At 34.4% G+C, this 26,838-nt stretch overlaps 1 protein-coding gene across 2 annotated transcripts in view; it reads right to left on the reverse strand.

Annotated features, from left to right (window-relative positions):
- LOC146395649 (uncharacterized) overlaps positions 1–18,977 on the reverse strand; it is a 2,307,895-nt gene extending 2,288,918 nt beyond the window's left edge. Inside the window, exons 1-2 of one of the 2 annotated variants that reach the window (XM_085001861.1) lie at positions 18,760–18,977; positions 14,086–14,125 (exon numbers count right to left, since the gene is read on the reverse strand). The gene's annotated coding sequence lies outside the window, so the exon portion shown is untranslated. The remainder of the gene's footprint in view (positions 1–14,085; positions 14,126–18,759) is intronic. The other variant, XR_014830901.1, reaches the window with a different exon arrangement.
- Between the last annotated feature and the right edge of the window lie 7,861 nt (positions 18,978–26,838).

Here is a 26,838-nt window from a genome sequence, read left to right on the forward strand (position 1 = left end):
AAGAAAAAGTCAGAATAATTAACATGATTTGACCCAGGGTTATCTTTTGTAAAACATGAAAATTCAGTAGGAAATAAGAATATGTTGGGGACCAGAAAGATCACTGAGTGTAGCTGACCTGTTGTGTAGAAAACTCAGGCTTGGGCACAAAACTAAAATACATTTTCTTAGCCATAACAAACTCTATTATATTATGGCTGCTTCACAGAGTAGATTGGGCTTTAGATGAGTATGTTTTTGTTTTAGAAGGCAAGATTTGATCTCTAATAGTTTAAAATGATCCTATCTACTTGGAAGCATTGAGCACTGGAATATTTAGACACAACACAGATCCCTGGGTTTCCCAGATCTTAAAAGCAGTATTCATCTATATGTTACTTCACTTATTCATTCAGCAAATATTTTTTATGCACACCTCAATACTGACAATATAAAAAATGATAATTTTAAAATATTATAAGTGCGCTTATAGGAACAATATACAAAAATATGTACTCTGGAGATGGGAGGGGTGGTTAGGGAAAGCCTGCTGAAGGACATGTCATTAACCGCATAAAGAAAGCAGCCAACAGAATGTGTTCTGGCAGACACTACAAGGACAAAGAAAAGGCATTTTTTTTTTTTTGGAAATACTGAAGTTTAATAAGGCTAGAACTCAGCTTGTGTTTCTTTAATCATTTTATTTGAACATAAAGTAAATGAATGTATACTCCTGTGCCAACGTGTTGATATAAAAGCAGGCTTTTCCTTCCAGTGGATTCTTATCACTGGAGTACTAAAGATGGCTTTCTTGCATAAATCACGCCCCTGAAACATTGGGTAAAAGTTTGAGTTTTTTTGAAGGTTGAATGCGGGTGATATATGTGAAATAATCTGAATACAGAATTTCCCTAGATTAAAAAAAAAGCCATCATGAAAAATTTTAAATATTCTAAAATTACAAAATATGTCACTCAGATCCAACAATTATAAAACATTTACAACACTTATTTTTTTGGTTTTAAGTCTGAGTTTATGTAGTATAAGCAAATCCTAATCACTACCCCTCCTTGATAAAACTCTGGTAGGCATCTCTGAAACTATGGATAATTTCCTAAGCCACAAAATTAACATTAATTTATTGATGTCATTTAAAGCTCAATCTATGTTCAATTTTTTGACTAGAGACAAAATATACTTCTGCTATTTAAGACAGACAACAACAGACTCGCTAGACTAATAAACAAGATTCTCAGAGCGCAAGATGTCAAATAAAATTCGATGTACCTGTTTCAGTAAAAAGTTAAAGACGTCTCTTCAGTGAAGGACACCATGATATTATCTATCATTTGCAACATGTGAAGCTACTGAGATCCAAAAACAAACAAGAAACAAACAAAAAGCTCAAACTCCCTCCACTAAAAAACTTATCATCGCAATGATTTTTCTGCAAGAAGAAATTCTAGAATTCTTTTGTTTCATGCAACTGACATACAGAAGGAATTAGTGAAAATTCTAACATATTAAAGAATATGGTTACAGTATACTGCATGTACACCATATTACTTTTTTTTTTTTTTTTGGCTGCACCCACAGTGCATAGTTCCTGAACTAGGGATCAAACCCCTGCCTCAGCAACGACCCAAGCTGCTGCAGTGACGATGACAATGTGGGATCCTTAACCCATTGTGCCACAAGGGAACTCCTGTATATGCCATATTAATTGCTGACCTTTCATAATATTCAGATGGAAAGAGATCAGAAAGAGAGCAAAGGGTACATTCTCAGCAAGGTATTAAAACAGAGTGAGAAGTAAGACAGAATAGGAATTTCTGCTGTGGCACAGTGAGTTAATGACTGGCTTGTATCTGTGGTGGTGCTGTGGGTTAAGGATTAAGGATCTGATGTTGCCAAGTCCGTAGTTTCGGTGTAGGTCACAGCCCGATTTGCCCAGGAATTTCCATATGCCGTGAGGAGTGGCCAAAAAGAAAAAAGAAAAAGAAAAGGAGGAGGAGCAACCCAGAAAAACATTCTCAGTAGAAATCCAACTTGATGTGTAATTTAGCTACTTCAGTTTATTTCTTACAATTAAATAATGAAATGAACAATCATAGCAACAACAATATTGAACTGATTAAACAGGTACTATGTGTCAAATACTAGCTAAGTGCACTACATGGATTCTTCCATTTAAATTCACAACAATTATATTGGGGAAGTTTTTATTATCCTTTACTTGTAGAGAGAAAAACCTTACAAAAGTTTATGTAAATTGATTGAGCTCTTACCATTAAGAGGTAGGTCAGGGGTAGAATACAGATATCTGATGACAATCCATTTCTTTTGTTTTCCCTTTTTATGATTCTTATTTTATTTATTTACTTATCACAAACTAATAGAACTATGTAGTCCAAACTTCCGAAAGCATGAAATGATATTCTCTGAAAAAATTTCCTTTGACTCCTACTTTTCTTCCAACTAACTCCCATACTACTCTTTTCCCTTTTTGTTTATACTTTTAGAAGCTTATGAACACAAAAGAAACCTCTATGCAAATATGTTTACATAGGTATATTCTTTTTCTTTTCCTTTCTCATGCCAGGGATGACACATTCTTCATCATTTTATGTACCTTTCAAAATATATATTTCACACATATTTGCATAGCAGCATCTTTTTTTCCTAATTAATTTTTATCACTAAACAGATCTAATAAAGTAGATGTATCATAATTCAGTTAACCAGTACCATCGGGATGGAAATTTAGATTTGTTCCCAATGATTCTCTTTTAAAAACAATGTTGCATATGGAGTTCCTGTCATGGCTCAGTGGTTAACGAATCCGACTAGGAACCATGAGGTTGCAGGTTCGGTCCCTGGCCTTGCTCAGTGGGTTGAGGATCCGGCCTTGCCGTGAGCTGTGGTGTAGGTTGCAGACGTGGCTTGGATCCCACGTTGCCATGACTCTGGCATAGGCTGGCGGCTATGGCTCCAATCTGACTCCCAGCCTGGGAACCTCCATATGCCGCAGGAGCGGCCCAAGAAATGGCAAAAAGACAAAAAAAAACCCAAAAAACAACAAAAAAAAAACTGACAATGTTGCATATCATCTTGAATTGAGATAGAGTCTCCATTAAGTTGTATTCATTAATGACGACAACAGTGGAAAGATAAACCTGTCAAGTACCTCAGTTCTTTGAGATTTGGAGTCCTCTGTTATAACTAGTACCACAACTTGAGGTGTACTAGTTTAATTGCATTGATGATGGCACCAACTAATGCCCTGTCTGCATCCTTGCCCTTCAGTAGAGTACTACTGCACAGAATCTGGGACAATTTAATTGTCCTGGTCAATTCAGCAATAAGAAAATTTGATACCAGCAGTAGCTTCACAAAGGATTTGCACATTTATACTTATTTTGGATACCTGCTAAGGCCATAAGATGATATCTGGGTTAGACTACTACAGGACCGGAAAGCACATGGAGAAGATCCCAGACAACACCATCCTAGACCAATCAACTCTTAGCTGACTGGCCAGGTGACCACAGGTGTGTGAGCAAGCCCATTTCCCACCCACAACTGGAGAAGATGAACAGAAACCACCAACCAATTTACAGACTTGAAAGAAAGAAAAAAAAGACTGCTAAGTTTTACCTGTTTTGTTATGTGGCAAGAGCTAACTGATACAGCACTTCCAGACAAGTATGTAACTAACCCCTATTTCAATTAAATAATCCATTCTGTTTGCTCCTTATTCATCCCTTTAATGCTTGAATTCCTTAAGAAAATATGCAACAAAGTGCATTTCTTTTGTGAATAAAACACCCAACCTTGAAATTTGAATTTGTCTCAATTTAGCCATCCTGACAAATCCAATAAAGTAACTTTATTATGATTAAAAAAGTCATCTTTATGCCTTCATCTCATTTTATTTGTGACAAAAGGACAATTATCACAACTAAAGAAAGACTTTTTATTTCAATAAGTATGTGAAAAATACCATGATAAATTATTTAGGAGTTTTGCTATTAATAAGAATGAGGAATGCATGCCTGAAAAAGAAGATGAGTTATAGAGCATTAGAACAATTGAGTCCAATCCATCCAGTTAGTGATGTTTACTTACTAGATGTTAGTCCACTAGATACTTAAAAGAAGACCACAGAGAGAGAGATTTGTGAATTCCTCACAGTGAAATGATACTGAAGTTCTGAATGTGAAAGGGACTGATGAAGGATATCAGAGATCTGAAGAAATGAAGGCAAAAGAAAAAGAATCATGGTAAATAATTTCATTTACCTGCATACAATTGTAAAAATGCCTTTTCTGATAGTTGTCCTTAACCATTTAAAGCCATGATATCTTAGAATCTGATGAAAACAAAAAGTACAAAAAGTACATATGAACACATCCATCAAGTATTAATATGATTTATTATAGTGCACACACACTTGGACTCATCCACTGACAGAACCTAGATCAATAGTCTGCCTTGCTAGAGAAGTACGTTTCTAACTCATAATCTTTTGCGAAATTCAACTTTCTGAATAGCATATGTCATCATGGAAATGCATATATTTTCTGGAGCCTTAAAAACCCATAGTGCACATGGAGAGATTTTTAAATGAAAAAAATTTATAGATTTCCAATGTTTCCATTAGTTACTTATAGTCTGTTTTATGAGCCTAGATTTTGGAGTAGACATGTTGTGCTCATGTGTCCATACTTTTTCACTCAATGCTTTAACCGCAGTCAAAAGGAAATGATGGATGTTGTTTCATTTTCCCAGAATGATATTAAATAACATTGACAAATGCCCTCTACAATGCTCTTCAAGACAGAAATATGAAAGTTTAGCTTTTACTAACCAAAAATAAGGTGATCTCAGTTTCTCTAAGGACTGTCAACTATTGAAGTCTCATTAATTTTAGTTCATTTAATATATTTAAGATTTCACATTCAAAATAAGATTAATCTGTGTGTCTCTCTGTGTACACAATTCCCATATGTTTGAGGTCATATCTTATTTCTTCTTGAACCACGACATAATCAGCTAATCAGTCTATTTAACTAAACACTGAAAACTATGTAAACTTGGGCTAAAAATAATTCTTGCTGACATGTATGTAGGTTGTAAGAATTTCACATACACTCATTTTATTCTGACAACAAATTAAGGTAAGCACAATTACTGTCCCTTTTTTAAAGCAGAGGGAATAAAAGCCTGCCCAGTGTAACACTCAACTGTAAAGAAGCAGAACTCTCTAAGCCTAAGAACTCTAAGCCCATTCTCTAGAAGGGTTTTTGAGAGACAGCCTCCTTAAATAACAGCTATCAGTTCTGAAATGAATTTTTGTAAGACAACTAGGCATGGTTTAGCGATGCAATGTGTTTAACCTCTATCACCTTTCATCTCTAACTTAAATGCATATATTCTCCATGACTAGGTAAAGCAGAACTTCTATAGCAGCTAGTATTTGGACTCTTAGTTAGCAATGGGTTGTGGGCCAACTCTGGGCTAACAGTTGCCACCCTAAATGATTGCCTGCCATTGTGTCATCAGTACCTAGCATTTTACTTTGCCTATAGTAGGTGCTCAAATCTTGTTAAAACATAGATACTGGAATGAAAGTTTACCAAACTTATTTGGGACACATGAGATTGAAACTGGCAAGACGATTCTAGGAGTTCAAGTATATGCCAACTGCAAACTTCTTAGAAATAAATTCAGAGATATTAATTGTAACAATAGATAGTTTCCTGAAAAACAGCTGGAAAAAATCACACTTTTTGAAAGTCAAACATATTTTCTATTGATTTGCATTATCTACTCAGAGCTCTTAGCCTTCCTTGTGGATTGATTGATCTTCAGCTGGCTCAATTTGCCTTTAATTGAACTTCTCCACTACTTGCCCTTCTAATTTGCCTGCCCCCAACTCAAGCAGTTAGCGATCTAAGCAATGGCTACACAAAAGGTTTCCACTCCTAATACATACATATATATCATTATGTATAATATAAAGAATCTAATATAAAAATGACTTTCTCTAACAATATTTCAATTTTACATTCAACTTTTTTAAAGGAGAGATGCACTTCCTTTTCTATAGCAATAGTCATTTTGGGAAAACAGTTTATTATGGAATAACTGCAGTATTAGATTCCCTTGCAGTACAGAAATTATAAATCAACGTGTTCCTTAACAATCAATTTCATTTAAATTCAAGTTAATCATCATATTCTTCATCGGTTTTCCTTCTTTTCCATGGAAAGCATGGCTTATTCATAGGTAAGTAAACTATAGTCCAGCAAAATAGTAAAAGTTGGGGTTTTGCAGTCAGGCTGGCTGAGGTTTAAATTCAATTACAGTACTCACAATATTTGTATCTTTGGGCAAATTATTAAACTTCTTGGTCTTTAATCTTCATGGGTAAAAACTGTGGCAATAATAACTCACAGGCTTTTAAGAAGGTAAACTGCAATCACATAGTAAACCACTCATACCATGTCTGGTATATGGTAGCTGTGTTTATTAATGTTGCTTTTAGTGATTACTTATTTCATTAGTACATTTACTGGGATTTCTGATTCAAGTTTTACTGTATGAACAGGTCTGCAAGATTTTAGTAAGAAAGCAAAAATATGCCTTAAGTCTTTTATTGACTAGATTTAAAATCCAGTGCTTTAGAAGTAATGGAACTTGGCTCAATAATACCAAAATGAAATCTAACACTGGAATACTGGTCATATTCACAGCAAATGAGACTGTTGAATCATTCCTTCAATTCAAGCTCAACATCTGATAGGATTATCATTAGAATTTATGGTGTTTATGAGACGGGGACTCAGACAGTTGGAAGGTAAATGTGGAAAATGATTTAAAATAAAAATTTGCTATAAATCATGAGAAGTGACTAGTTAAAAGAAAATAGTACCTGCCAGAATATAATTGCATCAGAAAGCCTGTAAGTTGTTTAGAAAGGTGGCAAATATTTCTTATTTCCAAAACGGAGTTAATGACACTGAAAATGTGTACCTCTTCCACTTATCAACTATACTTCATAACATATTACAATTACATTTATGCATATTTGTACACTTCCTTGTAAAAATATAAATTCTAGTGAAATCATATTACTCTATCAAACATTTTTTAAATTTTGTTAATGATTTTTATTCTTTTCCATTATAGTTGGTTTACAATGTTCTGTCAATTTTCTACTGTATGGCAGAGACCCAATCACACACCTATATGTATATATACATATGTCTTTTATATCTTTTTCTCACATTATCCTACATCATGCTCCATCACAAGTAACTAGATATAGTTCCCAGTGCTATATAGCAGGATCTCAAATTTTATTTATGTTAATTAGTTCACTTACAAGTAATTAATAGCCATATTTAATCTGTCTCTTTGTTCCATAGTTTGCTCTTTCAAGGTAAATTCACAAATAGTTGAATCTTCCAGTACTCTCTTATTCTGAGCTATAATTAATTCGGTGGTTTTACAGGAGGATGGTTTCCAAAGGCCAGGATGGCATGTGTCCAGTGTAATAATCCCTATATTCTGAGGTTGGGTGAATATAGAACCGGGAGAGAAACACTCAGGTCTGCTAATAGAAAATTACTGTACCAGTTCCTCACCAATCAGATTGGCAAGTGCACCTCATTAGGTTTCTAATTAAACTGTAAGTGTAATACATACATACAGATTATGTTTTTGAGCTACTGAAATATTATATTCATTTTCCAAAAGGCTAATCACATTAAGTTATTGAACCTAGGAAAAATAAAATTCTATAATTATAATAATTCAAACCTGCCAGCCTAAATGTACTTTTCAAAGAATAAAAAAAATCTATTAAATATTATTTTTCTTGGGAAATTTTTTTTCTGTAGCAATCAGATTTTAATTATGAAGTGAGCAAGCAATATGACAAATAGCCAATAAAATCAAATGACTATCTTTTGCCGAGTCAGCTTTCTTCTTATTTCCCTTTTTGATTGTCCTTAAGAAAGCAGAAATGATTTTTTAAAAATTCAAAGCAAGGCAATTAAATACAAATGCCAAGTGAAGAGTGCTATAAAAATTTCAAGTCTATGGGCACAAAAGCTTATTTCTGCAGTATCCTTGCAGGATGATTTTTTAAGTTGGAGATAGTTCTGATTTGAAAATGGTTCAGAAAACTATTTTCATCAACAGAAATGCTGCAATGAGACAATGCTTCATGACACTTGTAAACAAAGTCAGCATTCATTTCTTTGCATATGGAGGGAACACTACCAGAGGCAGAAAGAAAGGTAAATTTTTAGTTTGAGTCAAGTACAACAAAAGTAGTTGTGTGGAATAGACTTTGTTCTTGCTGCTACTGGAATTTTATATAGGGAAAAGACGGGATACTTATTAAAAGGACTACATTTATTTATTTGCCTTTTTTTTTCCAGGGCCACACTCAAGGAATACGGAAGTTCCCAGGCTAGGGTTCGAATCAGAGTTACATCTGCCGGCCTATGCCAAAGCCATAGCATCGCCAGTTCCAAGCTGCATTGGTGACCTACACCACAGTTCACAGCAATGCTGGATCCTTAACCCACTGAGCAAGGCCAGGGATGGAAACCGCATTCTCATGGATATTAGTGGGGTTCATAAGCCGCTGAGCCATGATGGGAACTCCTGATCATGTTTTATGATACAGTTCATCTGAACTATTTAATGATGGATTGTGCTCCTGTGTTTTCTGAAATGGACCGCTATGGAAATGCTCTATTTTTATTTATTGCCATTTTTTTCAGTAAACTTTTTTACTTGAGAATAGATTTAGATTTACAGAGACAAGGTGAAGATAGTACACAGAATTCCCATATACTCTACTCTCAGTTTTACCTATTACTAACACCTTACATTACCATGGTTCGTCACAGTTAATGAACCAATATCAATACAACACTACCAACTAAAGTCCATACTTTATTCAGAATTCCTTAGTTTTTTTTTTTGTTTGTTTGTTTGTTTGTTTTTTAACAAGTGGCAGCACCTGCGGCACATGGAAGTTCCCAGCCTAGGAAGTTCCCAGCCTAGGTCGAGCCACAGCCACTGTAGAAGCAACGCCGGGTAGTTATGCTGTGAGCCACACGGGAAGTCCAGAATTCCTTAGTTTTTATCTAGTTTCTTTTTTCCTGCTCCAGCATTCTCTCTTAGATACTACATTTAATGTAACGGTCACACCTTCCTAGGTACATCTAGATTATGACAGTTTCTGAGAATTTTCTTGCTTTTTATAACCTTAACAATTTTGGGAAATACTGGTCAGGTGTTTTGAAAAATATTCTCAATTGGGATTCATCCAGTTTTTTTCTCATGATTATCCCGAGGTCACGGGTTTTGGAGAAACAGACAACAAAGATGCAGTGCCATTCTCATCACATCCTGTCAGAGGTACACACTAACAACATCACCGAGCCAAATGTTCACAACTGCCCATTTCTTACCCTCTGCTTTGTCTTAATTAGACTTTTGGCAGATGTCTCTCCTCTCCACCGATCTCCGAACTTTTCTCGCCCACAAGTGTGAGCAAACATTAAAACGCAGAACATGCCCCCTTTATTCTTCTTCTGAAAACTGGCTGACCACAGTGAGACTCATCATATCAAACCCCACTGGTTGTTATTTCTCCTGGTTTGAACAATGTATTAGTTTTCCAGGGCTGCCATAACAAAACATCACAGACCAGGTAACTTAAATAGCAGAAATTAATTTTCTCACAGTTCTGGAAGCTAGAAGTCAAAGATTAAGGTGTTGGCAGGTTTGGTTTCTTCTGAGACTTCTTTCCTTGACTTGTAGGTGGTTGCACTCCTTACTATGTCCTCACATGATCTTTGCTCTGTGTGCACTTAACCCTGGTGTTCTAAGGGTTAAAACTTCCTGTTGTTATAAGGGTACAGGATAGATGGCATTATGGCCCACACATTTCACCTCATTTAAACTCACTTACTTCTTTTAAGGCCCTGTCCCCAAATACACTCATATGTTCAGGTCCCGGGGATTAGAACTTCAACATATAAACTTGAAGAAGGAGGGCACAAAATTCAGCTCATGATACCCAACTTCCCCTTACTTACTGCTTACTCTTCCTTACTCTATAAAAGAAAAGGCTTTTACTGTTTAATTTTGAGGTAATTGCAGATGTCTAGCATTGGAGGGCCCTCCTTAAACAAGTCTTTTTGAATAAAGGTTCTCCTTCTCTGTTTTTGCTCTTACTTGACATACTGTTGGCATCAATTATGACCACCTGGCTGAGGTAGTGTGTGTCAAGTTTCTCTGGTAGAGAATTCCTCTTCCCTTCACTCCTTTCCTTACTGAACTCCAAGGAACAAAGTTACCATCGGAACTCAATACTTAAGTAGTAGAGAACTATGCTCCTCTTCCTTGAAAGCAGAATATTTACATAAATTATTTGGTATTCTTCTTATAGGAGAATTACCTAGACTCCCTATGTATTTTTCAACCACATATTTATATGAGAATGGAATCATGGATGTTCACTTATACCTTGTGTTATAATAAAAAACTTCTTTGATTATTTTATAATTGATTTTTTAAAACAACATTCTAAGATAACATTCGACTTAGCCAAATGCTGTTACTATATCCTTGATCTGTATACTTAATGTATTTGGGTAGGACCAGCAGCTCCAACTGCTTGCCTCTTGCTTGTCTTCAAAACAAAAGTCATGGTGTGGGAAATCTATGGGTAACCAACTGGTTCCTGTTTTGTAAAACAAGAGCAGCTGAGGATTGTGGCTACTGTCACGTTTGCAAAACAGTATTGAAAGCTTGAAGATACTAAGTAATGCTTCATCTAGTGTTGTCCAAGAAAGTGTAGATGCTAGGTAGTAATGTACTTGACCAGCCAACAGAACCCTCCAAACATTCTTACAATCAAAAAATTCTAATAATGATCAAGAAGGGCAGAACTATCATAACCTTTCTCACCAAAAAAGAGAAAAGAAACCTACACATATGCAATTGAAGGCTAAATCTTGACAATTGCTGAAACATACAGGTAACTGCTACATGATAGGATAAAAATCAATTTAATGCAAGAGTGTGTCTTACTATCTTAGGATATTGATTCACCCTGACTGTAGTTTCAGTAAATTTAAGAAAGTAAATTTAAAAATAAATCTTTTACTATGTCTAGATACTCATATTACAACAGAACAAAGGGTGGGGAAAAAAATGTATACATGTAAGAATAACTTGATCCCCATGCTGTACAGTGGGAAAAAATTAAAAAAAAATAAAGTTAAAAAAATAATAAATCTTTTAAGATCATAACTCTTCTTTATGACTTTTTATAATTCTTCCTCTAAATATTCTGGATTTTGCTAGATGTAGACAAATTTGAATTTTGCATAACATCGGGATATCTGAGAGACTTTAAACTTCATTCTGAGCAAGAAAATCAGTAAATATTGGAGTTTGTATGTGGAAACATTTGTGTATGTTTATCTATCTACCTATTTATTTAAACTAAAAACATCCACACACAAGTGTTTCTAGAGTAAGGACTAGGGAAACGTTATGTGGGATGAAGACTTGTGAAGCTTGATCTTCCTAATTTTAAATAGAGTGCTCTACATATTTTAAGATTTACATCAGAGAAGTGCTTGGGAACTTTCCTATGAAAACACATCATGAAATGTGTTGTAAATATATTACAATGCAGATGTACATTGTAGTTTAAATGTTTAAAGTATCCAGACTGATTCTCTATCATCTATAATTTTTTAAGTGACTTCATGAAATGAATTGGGATGATGGAGCTAATGATTTGTAATGATCAGCATTCTTGATATCCAAAATGATATATCATTTGTTGATATCAAGTGGAAATATCTGAAGTAAAATTTGGCATTGACTAGTTTACTTTGACTGTGGCTAAAAAAAATGTAACAAATAAATTGCTGCAATTCACAATGCACAGATGGTCCTAGTTTTAAAATCTTAAGCATGTTTGAGGGGACTCTTTGGCCAAAGAAGCAATCTGACTTAAATGCAGATCCACTGTTTTTGGCTGGAGGCACTAGGCCATAATAAAGTGAACCTATTCGCATTTTTATGGTAGCGCATAACATTGATGTTTTGACAAGTTCATGATTTAGACAATTTAGTTAAAAACAACTATTTCAAGAATTCTGAGAAAGAAGAAGAAAACTGAAATTAGTTCAGTTTCAGCATTTTTAGGAAATATATATTTCAGGCTTATAAAAGAAATAGGAAAAAAAAAGAGAAAGACAAAATGAGTAGACTTACTATCAAGAACCGATTACCAAAGTTGGTTTTAAAACACTTTAAGCTTTATAGCTTAATTTTAAAATCTTTTTAGTTTTATATTTTTATGATTGCTTCTTTCTGTTTTTCTACTGGCTATTTTGTATCTTGTTAACTCCCATTAAACAGTATGCAGATTCCTAGAATAAAAGAGTAAATATCAAATCCTAGAGACAGGTTTTGTGAAATACAGAACTTTCTATTCTAAGTTTGAATTATTTAAATTATAAGCCCTTGAGCAAAACATTTAACCTAAACAAGTCTGGTTTTTTTATACAGGGTTATTAATTTTGATTTTATACATCTTCGTAATAGGATAATGCATATGAACTGTCCAGAATTACATATGATAAAACACTCAGTCTGTATTAGTAGTAGCAGCATCAGAAGCAGTGGTAGTAGTAATTACTAGTTATTCTAAAAGTTCTCTTTGATCAGGGAATATTTCCCTAATTAAAAGTTGACCAAGAGTCTTTTCACTTATGATGGTTAGAAAATGGGAGTGGTTAATTAAATCTGTTTGGCTCTTTCCCATTGCCTCATTCTATTAGAAATAAGAAAGACTATTCTGTATTTGTTATATTAGCCATATGTTTCAAGCCTTATATGGAATTTTGTGGTAGACTCCACTATTTTTCCCCATCTTTGTAACACCTGGCCTCCATTAATTTATGGAGTAGGCTAAACATTGCTCTAAGCAAGATTCAACACAGGGGACTTATTACATTGTAAGATTTTCCTTCATAAAACAGGACCCTCATCCAGGCAGAGTCTATTTCCTTTCCAATCCAGGTAGAAACTAACACCATGCACCAATCACTGAGAGCAGAGTTTCTCTTGCTCATTTCAATCTTACAGTTTTGGCTTGGTGACAGTGTTTTGACTACAGGGAAAGTTACTGAGTGGTTTGGGAGATCTGATTACAACATGCATAATAAATTTTGAACTAAAAATATGCTGAAGATGGGTTTTCTTACCCTTGTTCAGACTCTTGGAGGAAATGTGACTACAAAAAGGATAGATATAAAAAGGAAAATATAAAGCAATAAAATGCATAATTTTAAAGAACTCAATTATCAGGGAGTCCCAGGAGAGTTGCCCTGTGGTTCATAAATCTGTCTGCTCTTTTCACTATTGTTCCATCATATGCCACTGCTTTTGTTTTATCTGTCTGGATAAATAAGCCAGCAAAGCATCATAAATATCCTTAGTTAGAAAGTACTAGCTTTTCTTAGGGAAAGGAGTTTTCTTTCTGATTTTCTTCTTGTTAGTTTGAGGTTTGAATAAATTGTTAGGAAATCAAAATAGTTATCATTCCTATAATCAACTTCTTTCTGTATGCCTTAATCACTGTAAATTACTAGAGGAACAAATAACTTTAAACCCTTTGAACCCAAAAATTTCCCAAGTGGACCAATGAGGCCATTCCAAATTTATTAAAAGTAGGGTTACCAGACAAATTATATTTCTCACTCAGATAATATTGTCATATCTATTATCTATCCCTTTACATATACAAATACTTCTATAAGAATTCATTGACTCTATCAGAAATGCTACACTGATGGGGCAGAAAGTGAATTTTCATTTAAACAAGGAATTTACATTGCCAACTGTGGTCTCTTACCATTTTTATGCACTTCACAGCCAGTGTTCTAATTTTAAATTAGGGATCTGATGTGTATATTTATACATAGCCATACTTGAATCAACCTGTAACTGTAAGCCTTTGGGGAGTGATTGTAGTTGAACATCTGGACTTACCACATGTTTCCAATTGGAAATGAAGCATCATTTAGAAGACCTAGGTTTTAAAAAAGGAAGATAGGGTGATGACATAGGTGTTCCAGATGATAAGAAATATATACTGCATATATGATTTGGGAACTATTACAGCAAACAGAGGTCTAAAATGATACTCTAAGCTGAAGTAGCTTTACTTGCTAGTCATATGTCTTTCTGTATTTCACACAATTAAGTGTGCTGATAACTGTTTGAACAAAATAATAAAATATTGAATTATACAACAATCTATTTTTATAATATTTTCTGTGAAAAGCAATAATCATTTGAATTCCAAAAAAGTAAAAGAATCTTTGGAAAAATATCAATTTTAAGCACCATAAGTCATATTTTGTGTTTATTAAACAAAGATCCAGCATTACATACTCTCTTTTGAAGTGCTAATATAATCCCTTTTAATCATGACTAGAAGTTTGCCTTCATTAAATAATTGCCTAATGGGTAGTATGTTTTCCTATAAATACTTAAAAGAGAATATTGATCCCAGTCTTTTCTTGTAGAAATTGAATTAATTTCTCTATTGGAACCCTATGGTTTATATTTACTATGTACGTTTCTATCAGCAGAAACTAATTAGTTGGAATCTGTAACCTTCTAAGAGTAACCTTAAAGCATGTAATATTTGCCTGTGCAGATTAAAGAAAACACTGGGAGCTAATTTGAACAGAACTTTGCTGAAATGTCAGAAACCCTTTAATCTGTTAAAGAAAGTTCATGTAAGGAAAACACTTTAATCTCTGACTTTCATACACTACAAAACTAACAATTTAACCTTTCTACATATGTGCAAGTTCATTTAACTTGTTATATATACTGCTATTATGTAACATACAAATGACTATAAATTGAGACAGTTTTGTTATTTTTCCATGCACATGGTTTTAGGAAAGTAAATGAAAGAACATTTTATTTTAAAATTAGGATTGTTTCCATTTGTGAGATCACACACATAGTCATGCACTTGTTGCAAATCTGCCTCACTTTGCCTGGTCATTAGGTATCTTTAAGATATGTATATAAAACATTTTTTTAGGTAAAATTAGTGGTCTTGAATATTTTTAAGTAAGCTTTTTATTTAAAAACTGTTTTAACTACTTTTTTGGAAAAAAATATTTTTAAAGCTAACAATAAACTTTTCAATTGAACATTTTATTGAATGAATAAGTTTTCCTGTACCAGCACTCTCTGAAGCAAGGCACACCTGTTACTGTATTTTTAAAGATGGTAGTGTAATATGTGCATAGAAACATTATCACTTACGTGGTAGAGACATCAAAGGTCAGATTTTTTTTGGACTTTGTTTATGACTTTGTGTTTTATTCATGTTTATGACTATTTCAGGTTTCTATAATATGACCTTTCAAATGTAGACTGCAACTTACTTCAAAACAGCAAATCATCATTTTACAATAATTATTACTCTTAGTTGGACAGACTCATATTTTACATTTAGAGAGCTTAAAATACAAAAACTATTTCAGTCCAAAAAATTCTTCCTAGGGGTCAGCATTAACTTGCGCCTGGGTGTACCATGACGAAACTGCTACTAGCCATTTCCACTATGTCACTGAGTCAGTAAGCTTTGGCTCCCAGGTTCTATACCACAGTCTGGGAATATTTTTAAGGGAAGTAACTGAACCAGAAAACTACCTTTTAGTTGTGCCTATTTCTTTTCAAGCATTGATATTAAAGTCATCATGAAAAGGGCTTGGAATTATCTTCTCTCTTTTTTTTTTTTGGTAATTTCAGAGAAACTGTCCATAATTCAAAATGAGAGACTCATGTGATATCCTAGGATGATCGAAACAAGATTCCTGCAGAAAATCAAGAAGGAATATTGCAGTAGGCCAGTGCCACATCAATGTAAACCAGAGTCTGTTTCAAGTTATACATAGTTGATGTAATATACATGCAGATAACAGTTTAAATTCCTCTCAGATAACAAGGACACAGACTCTTTTGTTTTTGACTACTGTTACATTAGCCAAAGCCACGCTCCATCTTAGCTAATTGCTCTGTACCACATTAAAACTCAACAAGTGTCACAGAAAGTATAATAAAGACTGTACTATCTAATCTCATATTACTGAAGAGCTAGATAAAATTCCAACTTGTGAGCTAGCTCAACATAAAATGATATTGAAAATAAATTTTTTCCAAAATATCTCAATTAGAAAGTTGAAACCATAAATAAATTGAGAGCAGGGACAAATTCTGCCAGTATGTTTTGGAAGACTTGAGGATAATTATTTAAAAGTATTACTAATAGGATGACTATTCCTTATAATTAAAAAATGTTTCTCTCTGAAAGAGCTGAAAAGTCCAAGGCCCTGGAAATTACATTAATCACTAATTTATTTTTACCAGACATTTAAAAAGTTCTCACAGAGATGGGAAAAACTAGCGTTTGGGGAAATGATGACAAAATGAGCGTGATACTGAATGCCTATAAATCATGGAATTATGCATATTACCCTGATGTGTGTAAATTCAAAGATGATGTTTCTGTACTATATTGAAGAGGGAAATCTAGAACATGTCTCTTTCTGGGGGAAAGAGATAACTGGACTAAACAATTTAGGATAAGTAATCCTAAAACTAATATTGTAAAGTTTCAAAACAAGCAAATATAACATTTTATTGCATATATGCATTCCCTACAAAGAAAAGTCACATAAGTTGAGAGAATTAAAATATATACATAAACATCAATGAACTTTTAAAAATCTAAATAGCTTCTAAGTAACTTTCCAAACTTTATAATTCTAAGAAATCTTTCAGGCAAGATATAATTTTGACAACTATACCCAAATATGGTAACCAAGTCAAAAGGACAGTTATTTTTCAACCAGATTTTTGGCCACTGATATTTCATTCATGCTTGAGAAATGGTATTCTTGATACCTCTTTTTTTCCTGCCAGTCATAAAAGAAAGATTATTGAGTTTACACTTTTAACTAAAAATACTGTACTCACTACAGAGTAGAAACCTCCTTTCTACTCTTTCATCATTCACATTCATCTTCCAAATAATTTTGCAGATTGACATATATTTCACATCAACTTTTCCTGATATTTTAGTGCACCTCAGAGAAACTCTAAAATGAACCTTTTACATTCATGCCAGTTATCAACATCCAAATAGTCCTAAAAGAGTCACTGCATTAATAATTCTTTCCTCCTTTAATTTTCACATTCTCAGTCAATTGAATATTTTACATATACTCCCTATGGATTTAAACCTTTTGTAAGTGAAATTGGAAAATGAGGTAAGTCATGCACAGGAACAAGAATCACAAGTCTTCCAATGAATTATGTATTTTTGCATGCAAATGCTTCTATTTTCACAATACTTTGCTGTTAAACATGTGCTCCTCTAGGATGTGCTCCAATCTGATGCTATGTATTTTACTGTATGTAAGATTTAAAGCCATTTACTACTAAGTGTCATTCCAATGTTTCCAGATTACTAGCATTTAAACACTTCATGTGAAAGAGAATTTGATTAGGAGCAACTCTTATATGAAATACGGTTAATAGAAAGACCATTAGAGATGCACAGGTACAGAACACATCTATATTAACTGGGGTTAATATTAAGTTAAAATGTCAAGTAAAAAATGGCCTTATAGTTTACATTGTCTAGTGCTTTTAAATCTGATCACATATAGCAATGTAATTACACTTCTAAGTTACTGGGACCCTGAATAGGACAGCAAAATGTAATCCAAGTTACAAGTGACTAACACTCTAAGATGCTCTTTCAAACTCAGAAGAGCAAAATTTTACAAACCTGTTGACAATATTACTCCCGTATTCTCTACAGACTCCTAATGTTCTTAATATATTTCTGTGGTGATAGTTTTCTCAGCAACATCAGCAATACTAAATGACCTCACCTAAGAGCTAATCTTAAAAAAAATAATAATAATAATAATGACGGGTAAAAATGGAGCAGAGTTATAAAAACAGGGGTAAATTTTAATTAAAAAAAGAACTAGAGACTCAGTGATATCATATAGTGTATGAATTATCAGTGTCCTTGCATCCAATCTTAAAATTACAAACATTTCACGTTTATGCTACTTGTTAATTATATACATATACTCTCATGATAACACCTTTAAGGTAAGACTATCATAGCACCTGTTTCTGAATGAGTAAACTACCTCACATTGTAATAATTTGATCAAACTGTATGAGCTATATGCCTCACCATTGGTTCCTTCAAACTATGAAAGTTAAAAAAAAATAGCACAAAGCATATATGTACAGTATAATACTGTAGCAAGGGAAGGATTATGGACTTTACAGATGACAGTGAGTAATTTGGTACATTTGGAAATAGTACATACTATGAATTGCATCTCAGATCACAGTTTGAGATCAAGTCCCAACTATGAACTCAGAGCTCATGGAAATGCAAACAATCACATACATCCCTTTTAGGTAAGATTTGGTGATTCCTTCATTTAATTACAGTTTTTTAAGTAAAATGATTTACTTGAAAGGAGACTTATAATCAAGAAAAAACCACCTCAACATAAACCAGGCATTATACTAAAACGTAGTCATGATTAAAGTGTGTAAAACTACAATGATGTCACAAGTAGACAAATCTTAACTGCACCTTACCTGTAGTAGCAGTGTCTTGATAGTGCTGAGTGTGGAAAAGATGCAAGTCAATAAATTAGAAAACAAGGGGGTGCTTGCACTCCCAGTTTTAGCAGAGCTAGAGTGCCCTATGCATAAGTAATACATTGCCTCTTCAAAGTCATCCTGATGACGGTTTTCACGGGCAATAGTTAGAATCACTGCCCAAAAGCTTGCTGATGCTGTTCCTGCAGCCTTCTGCCTTTGCATAGAGACCTAACACATGAGTGTGCCGGAGAGCATCCTCCCCCCCACCAACCTCCTTTTTGCGTGGTTTTCCTTCCTCTGTCTCAGTATAAACCTCTCGCTCTCTCTCTCTCTCTCTCTGTCTGTCTTGGAAGAGTTACCATTCAGCTTACTCCGCTGACAGTGAAAGAGGACAGGCTGGCAGGCAACTGTGCGGTCCCATATCCCTACCCCCGCGCTGAGAATGAATGTGTTGTGAATAAAGACAAAGCCCTGAACCAGTGCAGCACATTACTCCCTGAAAAAGCGCTGCAATGATACTCTGCACTGCAACTCCGCAGGCAGCCAGGGAGCCAAGCAGCCAGGCTGAGAGGTGGACCGCATTCCCCTCGCCCTCCCTTCTAGGAACATGCCTCGTAAAGTTTGGCTCAGGATTTGGCTTTCCGTCTAGGGCACCTTGTTTTCTGTGGATAGAAGTTCTGTTATTGTCTGAACATCTTTAACAGAAGTGTTTAAGCTAATTTTCTATTATGTTAAACTTGGAGAACCTAGCTAATCCCCTAGTTCTTGCCAAAGTAACTGAATTTTCTAACTTTTGAAGACAAAGATAAAAATCAGCTCTGTCTGGCACCCAATAAATGTTTTCGTGGTAGTGGAAGATGGATTTCTCTAGTCTCAGTATTCCCAGAGGGACTGAAGGAGTGGGGGTGGCAGGCAGGGAATGAGGGGGGGAGATGAGCAGAGGAACAAACAAAAAGCATCAGTATCTCAGAGGTGCCAAAAATAGAAACTGAGATAAACTAAAGTGAAATTGATGAACGAGTCTGGAGAAAGAGTAAGCAACAAAAGAATGAACAGAGTAATAAATGGAACTCTCTGATTTCCTACAGCTATCATTCCATTTGATAACAGAAAGAGATCCTACTTATGTTTTGTGGGTTTTACAAGTATTAATATGTAAAAAAACATAGTTAACACTTATCCTACACTCAGGAAAGATTTATTAGGTAACAACCTGCAGGTGTTTACCTAAAGAAAGAGCATTTTTTCATATTAAAAAAGCTACAGGAAGTTACTGTACTATGAATGTAGAGTTTTGGGTTGCATACCCCCAAGAGGTGGTCCCAATTAACTAATACTATCATAACTAGTCTTTAAAAGTGCAGTAATAGACATTCATTTTTGAAAATTTAATTAAGTATATGTTAAGATTAGATTTACCTATAAGTGCCAAACACCTGAAATAAATTATGGCCTAAATAAAATATAAATATATCTCTATCCCTTATGAAAATGAAGTCTGGAGCTAAATAATCCAGGGCTGGATTTGCGCTCCATGATCATCAAGGATCTAGGTTCCTCATTACTTAGTCATCCTCAACACTGTCCAGATGGTTATTCAAGTTGTGGCCATCAAACTGATATCCAAATATTCAGGGAAAGAGAGGGAGGAGGAGAATATGCTCTCTATTAAAGAACACATCCTAGAAATTGCACATGACATTTCTTTGACCAGAAATTAACTATATGGACAAAGCTGACTGCATGTTAGCCTGAAAAATAGAATATCTATGCAAAATGCCCAAGCACATGGATAAAAATCTGAGTATTGTCTGAGTATGACTAAGAAGGAAAACAATGGAATGTGGGGAGAAATAGCAGTGTCTGCTATAATTAGATAAAGAGCAATGGATATTGTAAATGATACCATAATATCCATGCCACCTTCATTCCACTGGATAGCTACAAGTAATTTAGGGAATTGTTTCTATATCTCCAGTAGGGGACCCTGTTTATTCTAAGCCAATCATGGTAATAGCATCATACTTGCAAGAGATTGCTAAGGAACAGAGGCCTGAGTCATTCAAGGCAGCATATCCACTTGGTGGCAGTTATTGGCTCAAGGATAATATATTGTTCTAACCTCGACCCAATAAGACTTAAGGGAAGGAGGATTGTTCAACATGGAAAGAAAGTATTTAGGATCCAGTTTAAGATGAAAATGGTAATTAGGAGGAAGAGAAAGAAACTGAGTATTTGAAGAAATCAAAGAACTTTTAGATAAGTCAAACTCTGAAGCTAGCACGAACTGTATACTTCTAATAACATGCACCAATGTGTTACATATTTAAAGCCACTCTGATAACTTTTTCTGTTAGTAACCAAAAGCATTCTCAATCCTACATGAATCAAGTAGTGTTATTTAGCATTTGGTATATAATTCCTATAACTCCTTGTCCTCAGTCTTAACATCATGTGTGAAACTCCATGGCTTAGTATATCCTTCCTTTTTTTAAACCCTAGAAATAGGAAATATAAAGGACATTTCAAATCTCTACTACACCACTCTCTCAAAGCTTCAATTTATTTACATGAAAGGATTCTAGCAATTTAATATTTCTAAAATGTAATTTGACATTCCATTGGGGTTACTAGAAATCCAGTTTGTTGATGAATTGGGGATATGTCACAAGTCTAGTAGATTTAAATAACTGTTGTTCTTTATTATAATTATTGCATTTAAGGATCTAACTACAATAACAGACTATCCTGTTTACTTTTTATATCACTTCAGTGCATAATAATAGTTCTTTTATCTTAATAACTAGTAATTTTCCATGGGTATATTTATTCTATGTCAGTTCCTGCTATAAGAATTTATAACATATGAACTCACGTAATCTTCATAGCAGATTAATGAGGGGTATACTATTAGTATCCTCATTTATTAATAATTATATTCCATAAAGCAGAATTGGCACATTATAGATCAACTATACTTTAATAAAAAAAAAATCATCCTTAAATAATACCAAAAAAAAAAAAAAAAAGAAAGAAACAGAAACCACACATAATCAAAACTGGCATAAGAAAAGACAGGAAATAGGAAAATCTGAACAGTCATATATCAATTAAGGAAATTGATTTTACAATAAAGTCCTTCCCACAAACAAAACACTCTAGGCCCAGATGACTGTACCTGTCAATTCAGCATTCAAAGAAGAAATGACATCAACTGGCACCAAAAGTTCATAAGCCCTTTCAGCAAACAGAGTATGAGTAAACACTACCGAATTAATTTTATGAAGGGTTAGTGACCTTGATGCCAAAACCAGAAAAAGACATCCTATAAAGAAGATAATGGGGAGTTCCCATTGTGACTCAGAGGGTTACGAACCTGACTAGTATCCATGATGATGAGGGTTTGATCCCTGGCCTTCCTCAGTGGGTTGAAGGTCCAGCATTGCCACAAGATGTAGGTCTCAAATGTATCCTGCATTGCTGTGGCTGTGAGGTAGGCCACAGCCTACAGTTAGATCCCCAGCCTGGGAACTTTTATATGTCACAGGTGCAGCCCCCCCCCCAAAAAAAAAGAAAAAGAAAAAAAAAGATGACAAATAAACATCTCTCATTAACAAAGATATACAAATGTCTTTACCAGAATACTGCAAAGAAAATTCTGCAATATATTAAAAGGATAATATATTATGATCAAGAAAATTTTAGCCCAGGAATTCAAATTTGAGGTAATTAAAAAAAAAAAAGAATTTGCCATTTAACACAAAGGGGAAAGTTATATTATCATCTTAATAATTATAAGACAAAGTTTGAAATATTCAACATCCTTTCATAGAAATCATCATTGTCTGTGTACTCCTTCCCCTTTTATTCACCTTTCTGTTGGATGTCTAGCCACTGCAATAAAATGAGAAAAAGAAATAATAGTCAACCAGATTAGTAAGAAGTAATTTTTTATTAAGTCAATAAGGTTATATATGCAGAGTACTCTAAGGAATTCCAAAAATAAAAACATAACAGAATTAATAAATGAATTTATTTTATTTTATTTTTTGCTTTCTAGGGCTGCACCCGCGGCATACGGAAGTTCCCAGGCTGGAGGTCTAATCGGAACTACAGCCACAGTAACATGGGATATGAGCCGCATCTGCGACCTACACCACAGCTCATGGTAATGCTGGATCCTTAACCCACTGAGCAAGGCCAGGGATCAAACACGCATCCTCATGGATCCTAGTTGGGATTGTTAACTGCTGAGCCACTAAGAGAACTCCCATGAATTTTGTATAGCAAAGAATACACCAAAGTATATACCAAATATACCAAAGTATATTGTACTTATAAATATATTACCAATGACAAACTGTAAAACTAAAGTATATGTACATATGTATATGTACATAAATAATTTCTATACTTTAAATAGTATCAAATACCTTAAATTCTTAAGAATAAATTCAACGAAACATGTGTAGTATATGCAACACTGAAAATAAAAAGGCATTTCTGAGGACTTCCCATGTGGCTCACAACAAAAAAGCATTGCTGAGCAAAATCAAAGGCTAACTTCAGGTTCATTTTTTGGAAGATCCAACATTGTTAAAATGCCAATAGTCTCTAATAGACCCATAGATTGAACATATTTCTTATTAGAAGTGAAGCTGGATTTTTGAGAAAAGAACAAGCTTACTCCTAAATGTATATAGAAATACAAAGGACCTAAAATAATCAGAACAATCTTGCTAAAGTAAAACAGAGTTAAAGAACTTACACTACCTGTTTTGAAGACTTATAATAAAGCTACATTAATCAAGACAATATAGTATTGATATAAGGATAGATATAAAGATTAAAGAACGGAATACAGACTTAAGAGTTTTGCACATAATGGTCGACTGATTTTTTTTTTTTTCTCTTTTTGGGGCCGCACCTGCAGCATATGGAGTCCCCAGCCTAGGGGTCCAATTGGACCTGCAGCAGCCTACGCCACAGCCTACCCCACAGCCTATGCCACAGCCACAGCCACCAATGGGGGATCTGAGCCACGCCTGCAACCTACACCACAGCTCACAGCAACACTGGATCTCTGACCCAATGAGCAAGGCAGGGGATTAAACCCGCATCCTCATGGGTACTAGTCGGATTTGGTTCTGTTGCACCACAATAGGAGCTCCCGGTCAAACGACTTTTTTTTTTTTTTTTTGGTCTTTTTTTTGTTTGTTTTTTGTTTTGTTTTGTTTTGTTTTTTGCCATTTCTAGGGCTGCTCCCATGGCATATGGAGGTTCCCAGGCTAGGGGTCTAATCAGAGCTGTCGCCGCCGGCCTATCACAGAGCCACAGCAACGCAGGATCCAAGCCGCGTCTGCAACCTACACCACAGCTCACGGCAATGTCAGATCCTTAACCCACTGAGCAAAGCCAGGGATCGAACCCGCAACCTCATGGTTCCTAGTTGGATTCGTTAACCACTGAGCCACGACGGGAACTTCCCAGTCAAATGATTTTAAACAAAGTCTCCAAGGTAATCCAATAGCAAAAGGGTAGTCCTTTAAAAGGAGAAGAGAAAATCTTTACAATATTGAGGTTAGGCAAGGAACTTTTATATAGGATCAAAGAGCAGAAACTATGAAATAAAAATTTTATGAACTATACTTTCTCAAAATTAAAAACTTCTGCTATTAAAATGACACCATAATTAAGAAAATGAAAAGGCAAGTCACAGTGTTTGAAAAGATACTTTTAATACTTACTCTAATAAAGACATACCCAGAATATTTAGATACTGTACAATTCTATAATTAATAATAATTTGATTTTAAAATGGGCAAAGAGTTAAATAAATACTTAAGAAGATATACAAATAGCCAATACACACATGAAAAATACTTTTTTTTTTTTTTTGGTCTTTTTGCCATTTCTAGGGCCAATTCCTGTGGCATATGGAGGTTCCCAGCCTAGGGGTCGAATCAGAGCTGTAGCTGCCGGCCTACGCCACAGCCACAGCAATGAGGGATCCGAGTTGCATCTGCAGCCTACACCACAGCTCTCGGCAATGCTGGATCCTTAACCCACTGAGCAAGGCCAGGGACCGAACCCACAACCTCATGGTTCCTAGTGGGATTCGTTAACCACTGAGCCATGACAGGAACTCCTAAAAATACTTAAAATCAGAGAAATTTGAGAAATACTCACCATCAGAGAAGTGCAAAATAAAAGCTTAATGAGGTAAGTACACCCAGCTAGAATGGCTAAAATTCAAAGGACTGATGCTACTATTAGTATATAAACTGGAACTCTCATACATTGTAATTTTAAAGAGTAGTTTAGCAGCTTCTAGTAAAGTTAAACCTATATGATCCAGGAATTGCATTCCTCAAGAGAAATGAAAAAAAAATATTGTTCTCAAAAAGACTTGTACACAAATATCCATAGAAGCTTCATATTACTAAACAAAAAAATGAACACAAAAAAAGAAATTTCTGTCAATATATAACCAAATAAACAAATGTGGTATATTTATGCAGTGGAATACTTCTCAGCTATAAAAAGGAATATACTAAACTCAAAATGGATTAAAGATCTAAACTTAAGTCCAGATAATATAAAACTCCTAGAGGAAAACATAGGCAGAACCCTTGACACATGTCACAGCAATATCTTGTCTGACCCACCTCCTGGAATAAAGACAGTAAAAACAAAAATAAATTGATGGGACCTAATTAAAAGCTTTTGCACAGCAAAGGAAACCTTTAAAAAAAAAAAAAAGAAAAGACAACCCAAAGAATGAGAAAAAATCTTTGCAAATGAAGCAACCAATAAGGGATTAATATCCAAAACATATAAACATCTTGTGTAGCTTTATATCAAAAAAACAAAAAAAAAAGAATAATGAAAATGGCCAGAATATAAAATAGATATTTCTACAAAGAAAACATACAGATAGCCAAATGGCACATGAAAAAAATGTTCAACATCACTTATTATTAGAGAAATGTAAGTCTAAACTACAATTAAGGTATTATCCCACACCAGTCAGAAGGGCCATCATCAAAAAGTCTACAAAAAATAAACGCTGGAGAGGCTGTACAGAAAAGGGAATCCTCCTACACTGTAGGTGGGTATGTAAGCTAGTGCAACCACTATGCAGAAGAGTATGGAGTTTACTTAAAAAACTAAAAATAAAGTTAACATATGATCCAGCAATCCCACTCCTGGGCATATATCCAGAGAAAACTCTAATTGGAAAAGATACATGCACCCCAAATGTCATTGTAACACTATTTACCATAGCCAAAACATGGAAGCAACCAAAATATCCATTGGTAGAGGAATGGATAAAGAAGATATGTGACATATATATAATGGAATATTACTTAGCCTTTAAAAAGCACTAAATAATATCATTTGCAGCAATGTGGAGGAACAAAGAAACTATCATACTAAGTGAAGTAAGTCAAAGAAAAACAAATATAATATATTACTTAAATGTGGAATCTAATAAAAAATGATACAAAATAATTTATTTAAAAAAGAGAATCAAACTCACAGATTTTGAAACTAATCTTTTGGTTACCATAGCTGAAACCACAGGAGGGAGGGAAAATTGGAAGGATGGGATTAACATAAACATACTAGAGTATAAAATAATTAATAAGAAACTACTGTACAGCACAGGAAAACCTACTCAGTAGTTTTTAATAACTTATACGGGAAAAAATGAATATATTTATATGTATGACTGATTCAGATATACCTGAAACTGAAACAACATTGTAAATCAATTTAAAATCATTTTAAAAAATAAATTAAAATACTATTAATGGATGCAACATGCATGAATTTGTAAGATTCTGTAAGAGTGCACTTATGTATAATGTTGGAAAAATGAAAATTATTGTAACGGACAGGAAAAAGATGAATGTTTGCCTGAGGCCAGGCTTTCTATGTATGTGTGTGACAGGGAGATACCAGGTACAAAACAGAATTAGGGTACTTCTTTGGAGGAAGGACTCTTCTATGTTTTGATTGTTGTGGTGTATTTCTTCAAATTCATCTAACTATACACTAAAAATAAGT

Source organism: Sus scrofa, chromosome 16 (assembly GCF_054392235.1).
Source record: "Sus scrofa isolate SSC_HxYL_T2T_F1_AM1 chromosome 16, Sscrofa_HxYL_maternal_Yorkshire_Landrace_v2.0, whole genome shotgun sequence".
Lineage (NCBI taxonomy): Eukaryota > Metazoa > Chordata > Mammalia > Artiodactyla > Suidae > Sus > Sus scrofa.